At 45.0% G+C, this 17,644-nt stretch overlaps 1 long non-coding RNA gene across 1 annotated transcript; it reads left to right on the top strand.

The window, feature by feature from the left end:
• The first annotated feature begins 5,413 nt into the window (after positions 1-5,413).
• LOC125375897 lies at positions 5,414-12,080 on the top strand. Its single transcript, XR_007218841.1, has 2 exons — positions 5,414-6,116; positions 8,231-12,080. It is a non-coding gene; the product is annotated as an uncharacterized LOC125375897 (long non-coding RNA).
• Positions 12,081-17,644: the final 5,564 nt, after the last annotated feature.

Below are 17,644 nucleotides of genomic sequence, written 5' to 3'. Positions count from 1 at the left end.
CCTGATATAAGTAATCGTATATTAAAGTCTCGGCTATTGTTTCAGTGAAACCACTTGCGAAGTTATTTAATGTATCTTTGTCCCAACATATACCTGGAACAATTTTTAAGGGAACCCCTAAATTTATCTAGAAATGATTTATAATGAAATGACGTTGTGGAATTAAATCTTCCTCGTAAAGTCAATATGTGGTCCATGCCCCATGAGCATCGATGCAGGCACGACATCTTCTGGGCATACTTAAAATCAAACATCGGATTGTCTCACTTGATATCCTTCGCCATTCTTGTAAGGTCGGCCCGAGCCGAGGGCGTTCAATCGGGGACATGTCTGGAGATCTGGCGGACCAGGGCAATGTTGAGACAACCTGCTGTGGCAGACAGTCGACTGCAACACGAGCTCTGTGCGGACGTGCTTTGTCCTCCTGGACCTCAAAGGTCTGACCTGGGCACTGGGCACTGGGCACTGGACACTGGACACTGGGCACTGGGCACTGGGCTGACCACTGGACGTAAACTGTGGTCCACATAGCGTTGACCGGTCATGTTCCCTTACACGATCATCAGATCCGTCCCGTTGTCGTATGTGGTGCCAGCCCAGACCATGACGCTGCCACCACCGTATCGTGCTCTGGGTCCAGTCGGGTAGCACGTGCCTCTCCCCACGCCGTCTCCAAACACGTCAACATCTCTAAAGCGTCAGGAGAACGTTGATTCATCAGAAAACATGGTGTTACTGCCGCTGTTGACGAAATCCAAAGGGCTGTGCCCACTGTTGTCTGAGACGCCTCTGAAAGGGTGTTTTGATTTCAGACCCGAAGTTTTCAACTTGTTGCTTTTCTTTGACGTCAAACGTCGGACTCCTGTGGCAGCCCTGCAATTGTCCCTCAGTTCTGGTTCAGACATTCATGTGTTCCTCAACGTTCCTCAACGCAATGGGGCGTGTGTTACACCCAATCTGTGCAACTGCACATTGCGTGCATCGGGGAGGCCGTTTGCCCAATGCGTACAATGGTCAATACAGCTTGCCCAATGCATGCGACCCGTGAAGATCCGGGGTAGAATATATAGGTCTTCAGCAACCCATACTTGACGTAAAAGGTGACTATGCTTGTCGTAAAAGGCGACTAACGGGATCGGGTGGTCAGGCTCGATGACTTGGTTGATGCATGTCATCGATCCCAAATGCGTTGATTGATGTTCATTATATCAATCACTGGATTGTCTGGTCCAGACTCGAATATTTACAGACCGCTGTCATATAGCAAGAATATTGCTGAGTGCGGCGTTAAACAACAAACCAACCCAATGCATGCGATGTGCAAACAATTATCTGTTCATTGCATGCAACGGGCAATAGTTGTGAATAGAAACATAATTCTCCAAATATTTCACAATAAGGCCAACCAGCTTTAGGACATCCCATTACAGGTCACGTCACAACGACCTTCAGCGAACTTTGTCCTTCGGACGTCTGTGAATAAGATTTTAAAACTCATACACGTCACTGTCCATTGCTTGCACAGGTTGGGTGTGACACGTACATATTGACCCTGTAATCTTTCTTGGTTTTCCTCTACCCGCCCTAATCCCAATCCGGCCTTTGCCGATATATTTCCATCAGTCGGGGTATCACATTTTTAGATTTACCAAAGTGTTTGGCAACTGCATTCTATGATCGACCAGCCTCAATCATCTTGCTCGCACATTTTGATTTCCTGTCACGTAACATTTGAAGGCATTTGCCTTCGTTGTACTCCATCAAGGAAGTGAGTGAGTGAGTGAGTATGGTTTTACGCCGCTTTTAGCAATATTCCAGCAATATCACGGCGGGGGACACCAGAAATGGGCTTCACACATTGTACCCATGTCGGGAATCGAACCCGGGTCTTCGGCGTGACGAGCGAACGCTTTAACCACTAGGCTACCCGACCGCCCCTCCATCAAGGAAGTACATGGGTGTGAGGTTTATTGGAACGTGCAAGTAACCAGGATGTGTCACCGTCGACGGCATGTTTTACACGTGCAGTGTGCAGAGTTTGAGCGTCAGCGTCCAGTCACTGTGTCTCGTGCAGCAAAGCTGGTCATGTAATTTTTACAGCTATTGTTCCTCGCTTATCTTTCCAGTGGCATGTGACGCTGTAGGCCAGTGTCTCAAGAATAATGTTATCCATGGTTCTTGTTACCATAGGCCGATCGCGCCCTTAGTTTATCCAGAGACCATATAATCTTTTATATGGTCTCTGGTTTATCCTACAACTTGTGCACAATCATTATTTTTCTTGGCGAACCATGTTCTTTAGTCCCGACCTCGTGTGATTAAAGGTATGTTAATTGGTTACAGGAACACTGGCCTGTGCACCATTGACCTCGTGTGATTAAAGGTATGTTAATTGGTTACAGGAACACTGGCCTATGCACCATTGACCCCGTGTGATTAAAGGTATGTTAATTGGTTACAGGAACACTGGCCTATGCACCATTGGCCCCGTGTGATTAAAGGTATGTTAATTGGTTACAGAAACACTGGCCTATGCACCATTGACCCCGTGTGATTAAAGGTATGTTAATTGGTTACAGAAACACTGGCCTATGCACCATTGGCCCCGTGTGATTAAAGGTATGTTAATTGGTTACAGAAACACTGGCCTATGCACCATTGACCCCGTGTGATTAAAGGTATGTTAATTGGTTACAGGAACACTGGCCTATGCACCATTGACCCCGTGTGATTAAAGGTATGTTAATTGGTTACAGGAACACTGGCCTATGCACCATTGGCCCCGTGTGATTAAAGGTATGTTAATTGGTTACAGGAACACTGGCCTATGCACCATTGACCCCGTGTGATTAAAGGTATGTTAATTGGTTACAGGAACACTGGCCTATGCACCATTGACCTCGTGTGATTAAAGGTATGTTAATTGGTTACAGGAACACTGGCCTATGCACCATTGACCCCGTGTGATTAAAGGTATGTTAATTGGTTACAGGAACACTGGCCTATGCACCATTGACCTCGTGTGATTAAAGGTATGTTAATTGGTTACAGAAACACTGGCCTATGCACCATTGACCTCGTGTGATTAAAGGTATGTTAATTGGTTACAGGAACACTGGCCTATGCACCATTGGCCCCGTGTGATTAAAGGTATGTTAATTGGTTACAGGAACACTGGCCTATGCACCATTGACCTCGTGTGATTAAAGGTATGTTAATTGGTTACAGGAACACTGGCCTATGCACCATTGGCCCCGTGTGATTAAAGGTATGTTAATTGGTTACAGGAACACTGGCCTATGCACCATTGACCTCGTGTGATTAAAGGTATGTTAATTGGTTACAGGAACACTGGCCTATGCACCATTGACCCCGTGTGATTAAAGGTATGTTAATTGGTTACAGGAACACTGGCCTATGCACTGTTGACCCCGTGTGATTAAAGATATGTTTATTGGTTACAGGAACACTGGCCTATGCACCATTGACCCCGTGTGATTAAAGGTATGTTAATTGGTTACAGGAACACTGGCCTATGCACTGTTGACCCCGTGTGATTAAAGATATGTTAATTGGTTACAGGAACACTGGCCTATGCACCATTGGCCCCGTGTAATTAAAGGTATGTTAATTGGTTACAGGAACACTGGCCTATGCACCATTGACCTCGTGTGATTAAAGGTATCTTAATTGGTTACAGGAACACTGGCCTATGCACCATTGACCCCGTGTGATTAAAGGTTCCTTAAGTGTTTCGTGGGCATTGGCCTATCCACCGACTCTCATGCAGCGTTAAATTGCTATCACAAATTTATTATTCTAAATGTATATTCGAATTAGTTTTTTTTATTGAAATATTGTTTGTTTGTTTGTTTTATTGATGGGAGAAAATGTGATCTGCACGAAGCCCAAGCTTGTGACCGTGGTGGTGGAGGATATGTGGTAACGAGTTGTCAATGAGAGTATTTAGCTGTAGCCTGGTTCTAGAGATGGCCGCTAATGGTACTATTCATAAGCCATGGTCTAGACATGGCCGCTATCAAACGAGGGCAATCGGTTGTCGACATTCAGCTAGATCGCACGCCTTGATAACGTTATTCGCCATGTGAACTCCGGAAGCTGATTACTTTTTAAATCAGTAGAAATCAAGTACAGGCGAGCGAGAACAGTAACTTGTGTCAGAGATCGATTATCCAAATCCTTGTTTGACTGACGTGTTTGATAACCTCCTTGTGTCACTAGGTCTGAACCCTTGTTTGACCGACGTGTTTGATAACCGCCTTGTGTCACTAGGTCTGAACCCTTGTTTGACCGACGTGTTTGATAACCTCCTTGTGTCACTAGGCCTGAACCCTTGTTTGACCGACGTGTTTGATAACCTCCTTGTGTCACTAGGTCTGAACCCTTGTTTGACTGACGTGTTTGATAACCTCCTTGTGTCACTATGTCTGAACCCTTGTTTGACCGACGTGTTTGATAACCTCCTTGTGTCACTAGGTCTGAACCTTCGTGACAGACGTGTTTGATAACCCCCCTGTGTCACTAGGTTGATACAATGTGTGAAGCCCATTTCTGGTGTCCCCCGCCGTGATATTGCTGGGATATTGCTAAAAGCGGCGTAAAACCATACTCACTCACTCATTCACTCACTAGGTCTGAATCCTTGTTTGACTGACGTGTTTGATAACTTGCCTGTGTGACCAGATCTGAACCCTTGTTAACTGACGTGTTGACACCAGGTCTGAACCTTCGTGACAGACGTGTTTGTTAACCTCCTTGTGTCACTAGGTCTGAACCTTCGTGACAGACGTGTTTGATAACCCCCCTGTGTCACCAGATGTGAACCCTTGTTAACAGACGTGTTTGATAACCTCCTTGTGTCACTAGGTCTGAACCTTCGTGACAGACGTGTTTGATAACCCCCCTGTGTCACCAGATGTGAACCCTTGGTAACTGACGTGTTTGATAACCTCCTTGTGTCACTAGGTCTGAACCTTCGTGACTAATGTGTTTGATACACGGGGGCGACGGGGCGACGGGACGACGGGGCGACGGGGCGACGGGGCGATATAGCAGCCCCCCAGGTGTGGTCCTGCTCCAATACACGGGGCGACATAGCCCCTGGTCTGTGTTACCCATCTTGACCTCCTATAAATTCGTATAAATCCGAGTGCCCCGTATGGTTTTCATAGGCTGTATACATCCTGTAAATGTAAGAGGGATGAGGCTGTCTGTCTGTCTGTCTGTCTGTCTACGTGTGTACGAGTAAATAGGCTTAAAGGTGGGCGTATGTGTACATAGGTCAATAGGTAGGCCTTATGTGAAAATATGTAGATAGGTAGGCCTTATGTGACAATAGGTAGATAGGTAGGCCTTATGTGAAAATATGTAGATAGGTAGGCCTTATGTGAAAATAGGTAGATAGGTAGGCCTTATGTGAAAATAGGTAGATAGGTAGGCCTTATGTGAAAATATGTAGATAGGTAGGCCTTATGTGACAATAGGTAGATAGGTAGGCCTTATGTGAAAATAGGTAGATAGGTAGGCCTTATGTGAAAATAGGTAGATAGGTAGGCCTTATGTGAAAATAGGTAGATAGGTAGGCCTTATGTGAAAATAGGTAGATAGGTAGGCCTTATGTGACAATAAGTAGATAGGTAGGCCTTATGTGAAAATAGGTAGATAGGTAGGCCTTATGTGTACAGGTAGATAGGTAGGCCTTATGTAAAAATAAGTAGATAGGGAGGCCTGGTGTGTAAATAGGTAGATAGGTAGGACTTATGTGTTATAAGTAGATAGATAGGCCATATGTATAAACAGATAGATAGGTAGTCCTTATGTATAAAAGGTAGATAGGTAGGTCTTATGTGACAATAGGTAGATAGGGAGGCCTTATGTCAAAATATGTAGATATTAGGCCTTATCTACCATGCTGAAGTGTTCCAGGTTAATGAAGGCAGACCGCCCTGGTCGACTGATCTCATCAAGCTACAGGAACCTCATGACAGATTGAGTTACGTGATCTCATCCAGGAACAAGGACCACAAGGCAGACTGTCACGTGATCTCATCCAGGAACAAGGGCCACAAGGCAGACTGTCACGTGTTCTCATCCAGGTACAGGGGCGGTGGGGTAGCCTAGTGGTTTAAGCTTTCGCTCGTCACGCCAAAGACCCTGGTTCGATTCCCGAAATTGATACAATGTGTGAAGCCCATTTCTGGTGTCCCCCCACCGCGATATTGCTGGAATATTGCTTAAAACGGTGCAAAACTATATTCACTCACTCATCCAGGTACAGGGATCTCAAGGCAGGTTGTTGTTATAGATGATCTCATCCAGATACAGGGACTTCAAGACAGACCGTCAGGTGATCTCATCCAGGTACAGGGACCTCAAGGCAGGTTGTTGTTATAGATGATCTCATTCAGGTACAGGGCCTTCAAGACAGACCGTCAGGTGATCTCATCCAGGTACAGGGACCTCAAGGCAGGTTGTTGTTATAGATGATCTCATCCAGGTACAGGGACTTCAAGACAGACCGTCAGGTGATCTCATCCAGGTACAGGGACCTCAAGGCAGGTTGTTGTTATAGATGATCTCATCCAGGTACAGGGACTTCAAGACAGACCGTCAGGTGATCTCATCCAGGTACAGGGACCTCAAGGCAGGTTGTTGTTATAGATGATCTCATCCAGGTACAGGGACTTCAAGACAGACCGTCAGGTGATCTCATCCAGGTACAGGGACCTCAAGGCAGGTTGTTGTTATAGATGATCTCATCCAGGTACAGGGACTTCAAGACAGACCGTCAGGTGATCTCATCCAGGTACAGGGACGTCAAGGCAGGTTGTTGTTATAGATGATCTCATCCAGGTACAGGGACTTCAAGACAGACCGTCAGGTGATCTCATCCAGGTACAGGGACCTCAAGGCAGGTTGTTGTTATAGATGATCTCATCCAGGTACAGGGACTTCAAGACAGACCGTCAGGTGATCTCATCCAGGTACAGGGACCTCAAGGCAGGTTGTTGTTATAGATGATCTCATCCAGGTACAGGGACTTCAAGACAGACCGTCAGGTGATCTCATCCAGGTACAGGGACCTCAAGGCAGAATGTCGCTATAGATGATCTCATCCAGGTACAGGGACCTCAAGGCAGGTTGTCGCTATAGATGATCTCATTCAGCTACAGGGACCTCAAGGCAGGTTGTTGCTATAGATGATCTCATCCAGGTACAGAGACCTCAAGGCAGAATGTCGCTATAGATGATCTCATCCAGGTACAGGGACCCCAAGGCAGGTTGTCGCTATAGATGATCTCATTCAGCTACAGGGACCTCAAGGCAGGTTGTTGCTATAGATGATCTCATTCAGGTACAGGGACCTCAAGGCAGGTTGTCGCTATAGATGATCGCATTCAAGTACAGGGACCTCAAGGCAGAATGTCGCTATAGATGATCTCATTCAGGTACAGGGACCTCAAGGCAGAATGTCGCTATAGATGATCTCATCCAGGTACAGGGACCTCAAGGCAGGTTGTCGCTATAGATGATCGCATTCAAGTACAGGGACCTCAAGGCAGGTTGTTGTTATAGATGATCTCATTCAGGTACAGGGACCTCAAGGCAGAATGTCGCTATAGATGATCTCATCCAGGTACAGGGACCTCAAGGCAGGTTGTCGCTATAGATGATCGCATTCAAGTACAGGGACCTCAAGGCAGGTTGTCGCTATAGATGATCGCATTCAAGTACAGGGACCTCAAGGCAGGTTGTTGTTATAGATGATCTCATTCAAGTACAGGGACCTCAAGGCAGGTTGTCGCTATAGATGATCGCATTCAAGTACAGGGACCTCAAGGCAGAATGTCGCTATAGATGGTCTCATCCAGGTACAGGGACCTCAAGGCAGGTTGTCACTATAGATGATCGCATTCAAGTATAGGGACCTCAAGGCAGGTTGTCGCTTTAGATGATCTCATTGTTTGGGGGAGGCGAGCAGTGCATGGCGCTGTGGACACCTCAGACCTTGCGACATCACCGACAGCCACACATATATGTCATTCTTTTTATGGTGGACTTTATACATACACAGCTAAAAATATCGTGTCAAGAGCGAGGCGAGACACGCAACACGTTTGCTATAGATAGCGCTGATGGTCATTCCTATATGAATATTCATTTCTGTCGTAATCTGGCTATATGTAAATAGAAGTCCCCTGTTTTCCAGGAACTGAGAGCCAGCTTGTTTCTCCGAAGCTGCCGACAGGCATTGTATCGTGTAGGGAGGCGTGGCTTCATGAGTTTCCCCGGCACCGCCCTCTTCTATACATATTCATAAGCTGCAAAATGATGGACAAACACAAGTTGAGAAAGGTGTGTCTATATTTAAAAAATACGTTGTGCTTGAAATATAAATACAGAATATGACTGTTGGATAGGTTTATTTACATTTGAGAAATAAATGCACGAATTTCGGTGCAATTAAATTTCTTTTCAAGAGAATATATTACTATCGCGCATGACAAACGTATGAATTCTGTAACTCCATACCCCGAGTCCAGGGAGCCGCGTATTATGTGCCTTGGCACATACCTTTGACGTATGATTTAATAAATGACTTGATGTATGAAAAATACAGTACCTAACTGAGCGATGAGCGAAATATTAGGAAGAAGACACAATATATGAACAATGAAGTCAATATTGAATAGAAGATTAACAAATAAATACATAAAGAAAGAAACAAAGAATAAATGAACAAATAAATAAAGAAATAACGAAATAATAAAGAAATAAATGAGCATGGAAAACGGCTTCTTAGATGTATCAATAATAAGTAATATCTAATAATCGTGAGGTTTATTGGTAGTCGATTTTCAAAGGCACCTTTTGCGATATCTATATCCCTCTCTTTGAAATTGATATGTCTTGTTACACAATTTAATTCCCTTTACTTCCAATTTGGAAGTTATTGTTTTACTTATCTCAAGAAATAAAAAATGTTATTGCGAGCAATAGCATAAATAATTTCTGCTTCTATATGAAAAAAGAACAACGAAAGGGAACATTCACTCCATAATAGAAAATGGAAATCAGACGTAAGCCTGAATTCTGAATCATTAATCGATGATAAATATTGCATAGAGAGACTAATCAGCAAACGGCGAAAATTCGGAAGTACTTCTTCTATTGTTATATGGCCACAGAGATTAACATGTAAACATGAATCTAAACAAGTAATAAATACTAGCGGAATATTTCAGCAACCGAACATATTGAACGGAGGATCTAGGGAAATATGATTCAGTAATACAGATCCGTACCATGTGCCCATCCAGCCGCCAACAGAATCCTCCTTGTTGCGCTAATACAACATGAGTTAAAGCGTAAATGCCTCAATAATACCAGAAATCAATCACATAGCACCATGACATTCAAGTGGAACAAATTCATTGTGTCATCATGGACTACCGTTGATAAGCAATACTTACATTTCTCCGGAATTGTGAAAACAACAACATTGAAATATTGAAATTGTAGTAGTTTATTCAGAAGTAATGTAGGCCCCGGTGACACACCGACATGTACAGAGTGGGAAGGTCTCACTAGCATAGCGTCATATATGATTGATAAATGTTTTAAAATGGTTTTATTTAATGATGGCATGAACATATGAAATTGTGAATCGTTGGATATCCATAGCATTTTAAAGTAATGCACGAACGTCGCAATGCTTTGATATTAGTTCCAAATGAAATGTTAGAAATGATATTAATCTTCAATATATTTCATATCTGGCTTCACCAATAATCCTGCCCGTTTCTCGTCGTAATGTGAACCAGGTCTCAGGTCTATTTTTCAGGGACAGGTCTATTTTTCCTATGGATGACTATGTTTAACCAACGAGTATCTGTTTTGTGTCATTTACTAATGCAGCATGTCAATCTTGTTGATACGAAACTACCTAAATATTCATTTAAAAATAACATTTCATTTCGAACCATCTGTTCTTGCCAAACAAATCCGAATCCACAGACCTGCCGTGTGTGCTTTGTTTTAGATACCCATCACTACAGCCATCACTTTCTACTTGTACCAGCGTGTTACAACATAGCGAGTATTATAACATAGCGAGTATTATAACATAGCGATTATTATGACATAGCGAGTATTTGACATCTTCCATATTTTACACCAATATTTCACAGACCATTTTAAGTTATGAAATATATAATGGATATCTTCCACATTCGCCTCGCTCAATATTATTTTTCAATTTTCATTTTGTATCCCAAAATACATCTATATATATCGGTGTTGGTAGACACATATGTAATGTGTGAGGGAATATTTCAAAAGCTTAGGCAATTCCTATTTGTCATCTGTTTTGAATTTTTTTAAATTTAAATTGAGTTGAACAGAAAATTTTGAATGTCATTGAATTACTGAAAAAAATCCAACATGTTTCAATTTTTGGTGAATAAAGAAATATAGCAATGTATGTCAATTAGTCACACGCGCAGAGGAAATCAGTTTGATATATTCATTATATTAAGCCGGAACCAACATACAGTTGTGATAATTGCAGTCATATGTGTTTATTTTATTTCTGAAAGAATAAATTGTTTGGTCAGAAATGGAAAACACCGAATGAATATGTTCATCAGTCATTAAGGCACACAGTACTCGTGTGATCTGTGTGGGAAGTTCAGTAATTTAACAGTCTGTGTATATGTACAGAATTAATCATGATAGTGTCGCGTACATTGTCACACATTTGCGTCTGCTAAACTAACCCTAGTTAGGATACCCTGTTTACTGACTGTATAAGACACACGTTACTTACAAGCACACGGGGTGATAATCCAGGCAGAGAGATATACTCCGGGTGGAACATGGCGAGATGAATGTCGGCTCGACTCATTGGGTTTTTGAAACGACAGTTGAATGGGTGCATTGTAACTTCTCGGAAATATCTCACAATTTCACGGAAAAATTAGGGGGAATACCCAACTTACATAACTCATCTCGCTGGATATAGCTGACATTGTCACTGATACTGCTAACCCGCTGTGAGCATTCATTTAAAACTCAGCACCCGGAAATAAGCGGAATATCATCGGGGTACAGCACGATTGAAGAATGCAGAACCAGTAAAATATGTAAAAGCAGATGGATAACTTGCGAGTGTAGTTTTTCATGAGTTTGTCGCTTCCAGTTGTTTCTTTCATTTCTTTTTTAATAAATATTCGATTTGAAGTGAAGTTTCTAATTTTTGTCAATTCAAACAATTTCAAGATAACGCCAGCGGTATTTATTTATTATACATTCTTATCTTCGTGATGTTAAAATGGATGTACGTTAAACTAAGGACAAAGCTGTATGTAAACATTACGTTCTTGACACATAAATATATATATGTTTATTTATATATCATATGTATATAAATAAACATATCCGTCCCTGACTTGTATTGTATATCTTAACCGCGTGATTTACATGCAGTTACATGTCGTTGAATGCAGATAATTTATCGAATGCTCCGTGAAAATGGAAAAAGCTGCGTCATATCAGCTTCATTTGTAAGGTCCTATTTTGCTTCTTTTCATCAAACACTGGTATGAAGCAGTTAGGTAAAATATATCCCATTTACGATTTATTTTATCTATCTCACACAATTAAGCTTTTAGTTTCCAATGGGCGCTGTTACAATACAGTGCGTGTGTTTATCTACAAGTGATTTGAAACAAATACGGTGGAGATTAATAGTGCTGAGTACAAACCCACACAAAACGCTTTAATTCTGAACTGATGGCTTTCAATCTTCTCCCTTTGCAAAGCAACCAAATCAGCAACCTATTGTAACTCAACTTCACCGATATGTTGCTGAAGTCCCTTGTCAAAATGACTGGTTGCTAAGAGCGACTGTTCGTATGACAGTGTCTGGGCGGGGTGATGCCTTAATACTGACAGACATTAATTTTGATAATGGAGACGGGAGGGGCATCATTTTTTAACACAAAATATATATTGTTTGTTGGATATAATGGATGTCCTGAAATATAAATGTGTTGCGAGAAGTATTGTTTTTGTTCCTCCTTCCAAAGAATAAAATGCGTGTTTTGAAGATGTAACCACAGAAAGGTCCTGTATGCAGCAACACTCCACGGCGCCATCCACAATAATTCACGTTGGGTCATTTAGTACAGTGAAGTCAAGACGCTTGTAGTGACGTATTAATTAATATGTTATGCCAATACTATTAGTATGTTGTCCAATCTGTACAATAAGACACCATTTCAACCAGTAAACCGCTGTACGTAGCGTTAGTTCATGTAGAGGAGAGCACGTACACCTATTTAAACTGCCCCGTGCTACGACGCGTTCCTGTCGTCACCATGGAATTCGCTATTTCTGAACTCCCAACCACACCGAGTTCGTCGCATTAATACATATATTTTATCATTTACTAACATATATTGTACAATACTTGTATATTTGTAATTTGGCTATGTTGTTTGTGATGACTTTCAATACCATGTGTATACGTGACATTACCTGCATGTCAAATATGTCTGTTGTAAATAGTTAGTTGGACATTCTGTTAACATCGCCTTCACCAATACACGTATATGTTAACATGTGTAAATGTTGTATGTTGGAAGTTTTTTAATGTTGAAATAATCGGTATAGTATATATTGCTGGTGGTATGTTGGTTGTTTTGCCGACACGTGATCGGGTGCGTGCCTGGGAATAGTTGCTGATAATCTGTCAAACTGAACCTTGTCATGTGGTGATTGTAATGATTGTAGCCTTCACAAGACCTTAAGGACTCGTTGCTGTTTACGGGGTGATCGTTACACTGGCTATTTATACACTCTCGCCTTATATACCCTCGGATTTCCTCAACCCTTGTCCAATGTCACCAATATCACCGAAGATAGTCGCGTGATGTGCCACGGCCCCCGTCCTTGACATACAAAAATCAGTATTTTTGAACAAAACGAATAAACTATTTATTCGGTCTAATAACCACTTTCCCTTTTGATGAAAGAAGGTTTCGTACAGTCCCAGTTATTTTCTAACAAACTGTGCACATATGTGTAAAAAGAAGCATTCCCAAAATATACCAGGAAGTTGTTTTGATTGGTCCAAATATTAACCAATCGCAGCAGTTATTTTGTGGGTAGAAGAAGGTCAAAGAAGGATTTGCTTCTGAATAGGTGACCTCGAAATAAGATAAAATGCAAAGTAACGGTCTCTGATTTAATCATCTGATCCAGGTTATAGTTCTCGATATATGATCAATAAGATTCAAAACGTTGCTTGTTTTTGCAGGATACAATCAGACAGGTGCATGCACTGTTCTGTTGTTTAATACCCAATACAGGTGTATGTGTCATTATATGACATACTGGGCGTGCGTGTAGATTATGACTGTTTGGGGGTATAAAGAACGCTGCCGGGGGGTCTGTCTGTTGTCTGTTTGTTGTCTGTTTCTATTCAGCTGATTCCGCACAGTCACTCCTGGGATGAATCTACGAGATACATTTCACCAAGTCACCAGGCGCCTCATGCACCCCATAACACGCACACTGATCACAGGGTAGACTCAATGTTGTTTACAAGTAGAAAGCCATGAAGAAACAACACAACAAATAGACAGGTTAATGTGGACAAAGAAAGTACTGTGTAAATTAAGCACACAAATCACAACCTGATATAGTATCCCCTGCAGTAGGTAATACTCACCATTCTCTTCAGCATAATACATTGGTGAAGATCGTTTTTAAAAATATCCAATCCGGAGAATATGTGCATTAAATAACCACGTACTAACTGTAGACACGTGCCTATGGTGGATTAGGACATGCCGACATAAGATGAACCTAGCACATCATATATAAAAAAACAACGATGGGAGACGAAGCGATATTGATATCCTGCTAGGCTAATGCAGTCCAGTTAGCGTTATAACATTGACGATATATAACATTAAACCTGACTTGGTTGATGCACGTCATCGATCCCGATTGCGTGGATCGATGTTCATGATGTCAATCACTGGATTGTCTGGTCCAGACTCGATTATTTACAGACCGCCGTCATATAGCAAGAATATTGCTGAGCACTCCTCTCTAAACGCTTAATTCTAAACGCTCCTCTCTCAACGCTCCTCTCTAAACACTCCACTCTAAGCGCTCCGCTCTAAACGATCAATTCCAAACACTCCACTCTACCTACTTAATTCTAAACGCTACTCTCTCAACGCTCCTCTCTAAACACTCCACTCTAAGCGCTCCGCTCTAAACGATCAATTCCAAACACTCCTCTCTACCTACTTAATTCTAAACGCTCCTCTCTCAACACTCCTCCCTAAACGCTTAATTCTAAACGCTCCTCTCTTAACACTCCGCTCTGAAAACTCCGGTTTAAACGCTTCACTTTAAACACTCCACTCTAAATACTCATCTCCGAACGCTACCGTACATACACTGGTTTGGCTGGATGCCCTGTAACTAACTTGACCTTACGTGAAAAGCGGCAGTGAATATGTCTTGAAATTCCTCCTTAGGCCTCCCTCAATATTTTATAGGTTACTTTCTAAAAGGTCATCTATTCAATCTCCGCAGTTTCTCAAACCAACTTTCACAAACATCGGTAAAAGTGATTACTGAATAGCGATACACATCAGGTCGAGTGACCGAGAAACGCCTGTCATACATTCAGATATATTCAATAACATTCATCATATATATGCAGCTTACTCTTTCTTACAAATACTCTGTCATTTATTCATTTTGATTAACAAAGACCCATGTGTGACGGAATGTTCTTTCTGAGAAGGTTATGCTTTAAATTGAAATACGTGTTCACCAATACCAGTATATATGATGAGCGTGGTGTAATATATGTAATTAGCACGACTAGTACTTAAGTAGTAGACAGACAACATATATGTTACGTCTGGTAGTCATATCAAGCATGTTATTTCCGAAACTTACAATTATGTTTTTTTTATCTGATTTATGCATGTGATGGTATTCAGTGAAGGCATGTTTCCTTTCAACCAGGCAGTAGTGAGTGAGTGAGTGAGTTGGGTTTAGCGCCGCTTTTAACAGTATTCCAGTTATATCAAGGCGTGTCAGCTTGATGTGGGAGGAAAGCCCGAAGAGATGCAGGTCTCAGACGTTTACCACTTCGGTGAAACCCACGAGCACGGGTATGGTGCTGACAAACCTAGAAACATAATCGGGGCGAACCAGAATTCGAACCTACAATCATAGGTTTCTGGTGTGCCCAAGGGACGCAACTCTGCAATGCAAATCGCGGCGCTTAGACGACTGGCCCCCCCGTGCCCCCAGTCAGACAGACGTGGTTGTCCGCCTATGTCGTCTCATGGTAGAGCGTCTGGCCGGTAGAGCGTCTGGCCGGTAGAGTGTCTGGCCGGTAGAGCTGCAGGTCGGTAGAGCGTCTGGCCGGTAGAGCGTCTGGCCGGTAGAGTGTCTGGCCGGTAGAGTGTCTGGTCGGTAGAGTGTCTGGCCGGTAGACAGGCAGGCCGGTAGAGTGTCTGGTCGGTAGAGTGTCTGGCCGGTAGAGCGTCTGGTCGGTAGAGCGTCTGGCCGGTAGAGCTGCAGGTCGGTAGAGCGTCTGGCCGGTAGAGCGTCTGGCCGGTAGAGTGTCTGGCCGGTAGAGTGTCTGGCCGGTAGAGAGGCAGGCCGGTAGAGCGTCTGGCCGGTAGAGCGTCTGGCCGGTAGAGTGTCTGGTCGGTAGAGAGGCAGGTCGGTAGAGCGGCAGGTCGGTAGAGAGTGTGGCCGGTAGAGTGCCTGGTCGGTAGAGCGTCTGGCCGGTAGAGTGTCTGGCCGGTAGAGAGTCTGGCCGGTAGTGCGTCTGGCCGGTAGAGTGTCTGGCCGGTAGAGCGTCTGGCCGGTAGTGCGTCTGGCCGGTAGAGTGTCTGGCCGGTAGAGAGTCTGGCCGGTAGTGCGTCTGGCCGGTAGAGTGTCTGGCCGGTAGAGCGTATCATGGTAGAGCGTCTGGTCGGTAGAGAGTCTGGCCGGTAGAGAGTCTGGCCGGTAGAGAGTGTGGCCGGTAGAGTGCCTGGCCGGTAGAGCGTCTGGCCGGTAGAGTGTCTGTCCGGTAGAGAGTCTGGCCGGTAGTGCGTCTGGCCGGTAGAGTGTCTGGCCGGTAGAGCGTATCATGGTAGAGCGTCTGGCCGGTAGAGTGTCTGGCCGGTAGAGCGTCTGGCCGGGAGAGTGGCACGTCGGTAGAGCGTCTGGCCGGTAGAGTGTCTGGCCGGTAGAGAGTCTGGCCGGTAGAGCGTCTCATGGTAGAGCTCTGGCCGGTAGAGTGTCTGGCCGGTAGAGTGTCTGGCCGGTAGAGCGTCTGGCCGGTAGAGTGTCTGGCCGGTAGAGCGGCAGGCCGGTAGAGCGTCTGGTCGGTAGAGCGTCTGGCCGGTAGAGTGTCTGGCCGGTAGAGTGTCTGGCCGGTAGAGTGGCAGGTCGGTAGAGCGTCTGGCCGGTAGAGCGTCTGGCCGGTAGAGTGTCTGGTCGGTAGAGTGTCTGGCCGGTAGAGCGTCTGGTCGGTAGAGTGTCTGGTCGGTAGAGAGGCAGGCCGGTAGAGCGTCTGGCCGGTAGAGCGTCTGGCCGGTAGAGCGTCTGGCCGGTAGAGTGGCAGGCCGGTAGAGCGTCTCATGGTAGAGCGTCTGGCCGGTAGAGCGTCTGGCCGGTAGAGAGTCTGGCCGGTAGAGTGGCAGGTCGGTAGAGCGTCTGGCCGGTAGAGCGTCTGGCCGGTAGAGTGTCTGGCCGGTAGAGAGTCTGGCCGGTAGAGCGTCTGGCCGGTAGAGCGTCTGGCCGGTAGAGCGTCTGGCCGGTAGAGTAGCTGGTCGGTAGAGTGTCTGGCCGGTAGAGAGTCTGGCCGGTAGAGTAGCTGGTCGGTAGAGTGTCTGGCCGGTAGAGCGTCTGGCCGGTAGAGTGTCTGGCCGGTAGAGAGTCTGGCCGGTAGAGCGTCTGGCCGGAAGAGCGTCTGGCCGGTAGAGCGTCTGGCCGGTAGAGTGTCTGGCCGGTAGAGTGTCTGGCCGGTAGAGTGGCAGGTCGGTAGAGCGGCAGGTCGGTAGAGTGTCTGGCCGGTAGAGCGTCTGGCCAGTAGAGAGTCTGGCCGGTAGAGAGTCTGGCCGGTAGAGCGGCAGGTCGGTAGAGCGGCAGGTCGGTAGAGCGTCTGGCCGGTAGAGCGTCTGGCCGGTAGAGTGTCTGGCCGGTAGAGCGGCAGGTCGGTAGAGTGTCTGGCCGGTAGAGTGTCTGGCCGGTAGAGAGGCAGGTCGGTAGAGCGTCTGGCCGGTAGAGTGGCAGGCCGGTAGAGCGTCTGGCCGGTAGAGAGGCAGGTCGGTAGAGCGTCTGGCCGGTAGAGCGTCTGGCCGGTAGAGTGTCTGGCCGGTAGAGCGTCTGGCCGGTAGAGAGGCAGGTCGGTAGAGTGTCTGGCCGGTAGAGAGGCAGGCCGGTAGAGCGTCTGGCCGGTAGAGCGTCTGGCCGGTAGAGCGTCTGGCCGGTAGAGTGGCAGGCCGGTAGAGCGTCTCATGGTAGAGCGTCTGGCCGGTAGAGCGTCTGGCCGGTAGAGAGTCTGGCCGGTAGAGTGGCAGGTCGGTAG

This window comes from Haliotis rufescens, unplaced genomic scaffold (assembly GCF_023055435.1).
Source record: "Haliotis rufescens isolate VD_foot unplaced genomic scaffold, xgHalRufe1.0.p SCAF_61, whole genome shotgun sequence".
In the NCBI taxonomy this organism is placed as follows: domain Eukaryota; kingdom Metazoa; phylum Mollusca; class Gastropoda; order Lepetellida; family Haliotidae; genus Haliotis; species Haliotis rufescens.
The sequence above is the reverse complement of the archived record's forward strand: the minus strand, read 5'-3'. Positions and strand labels throughout refer to the sequence as shown.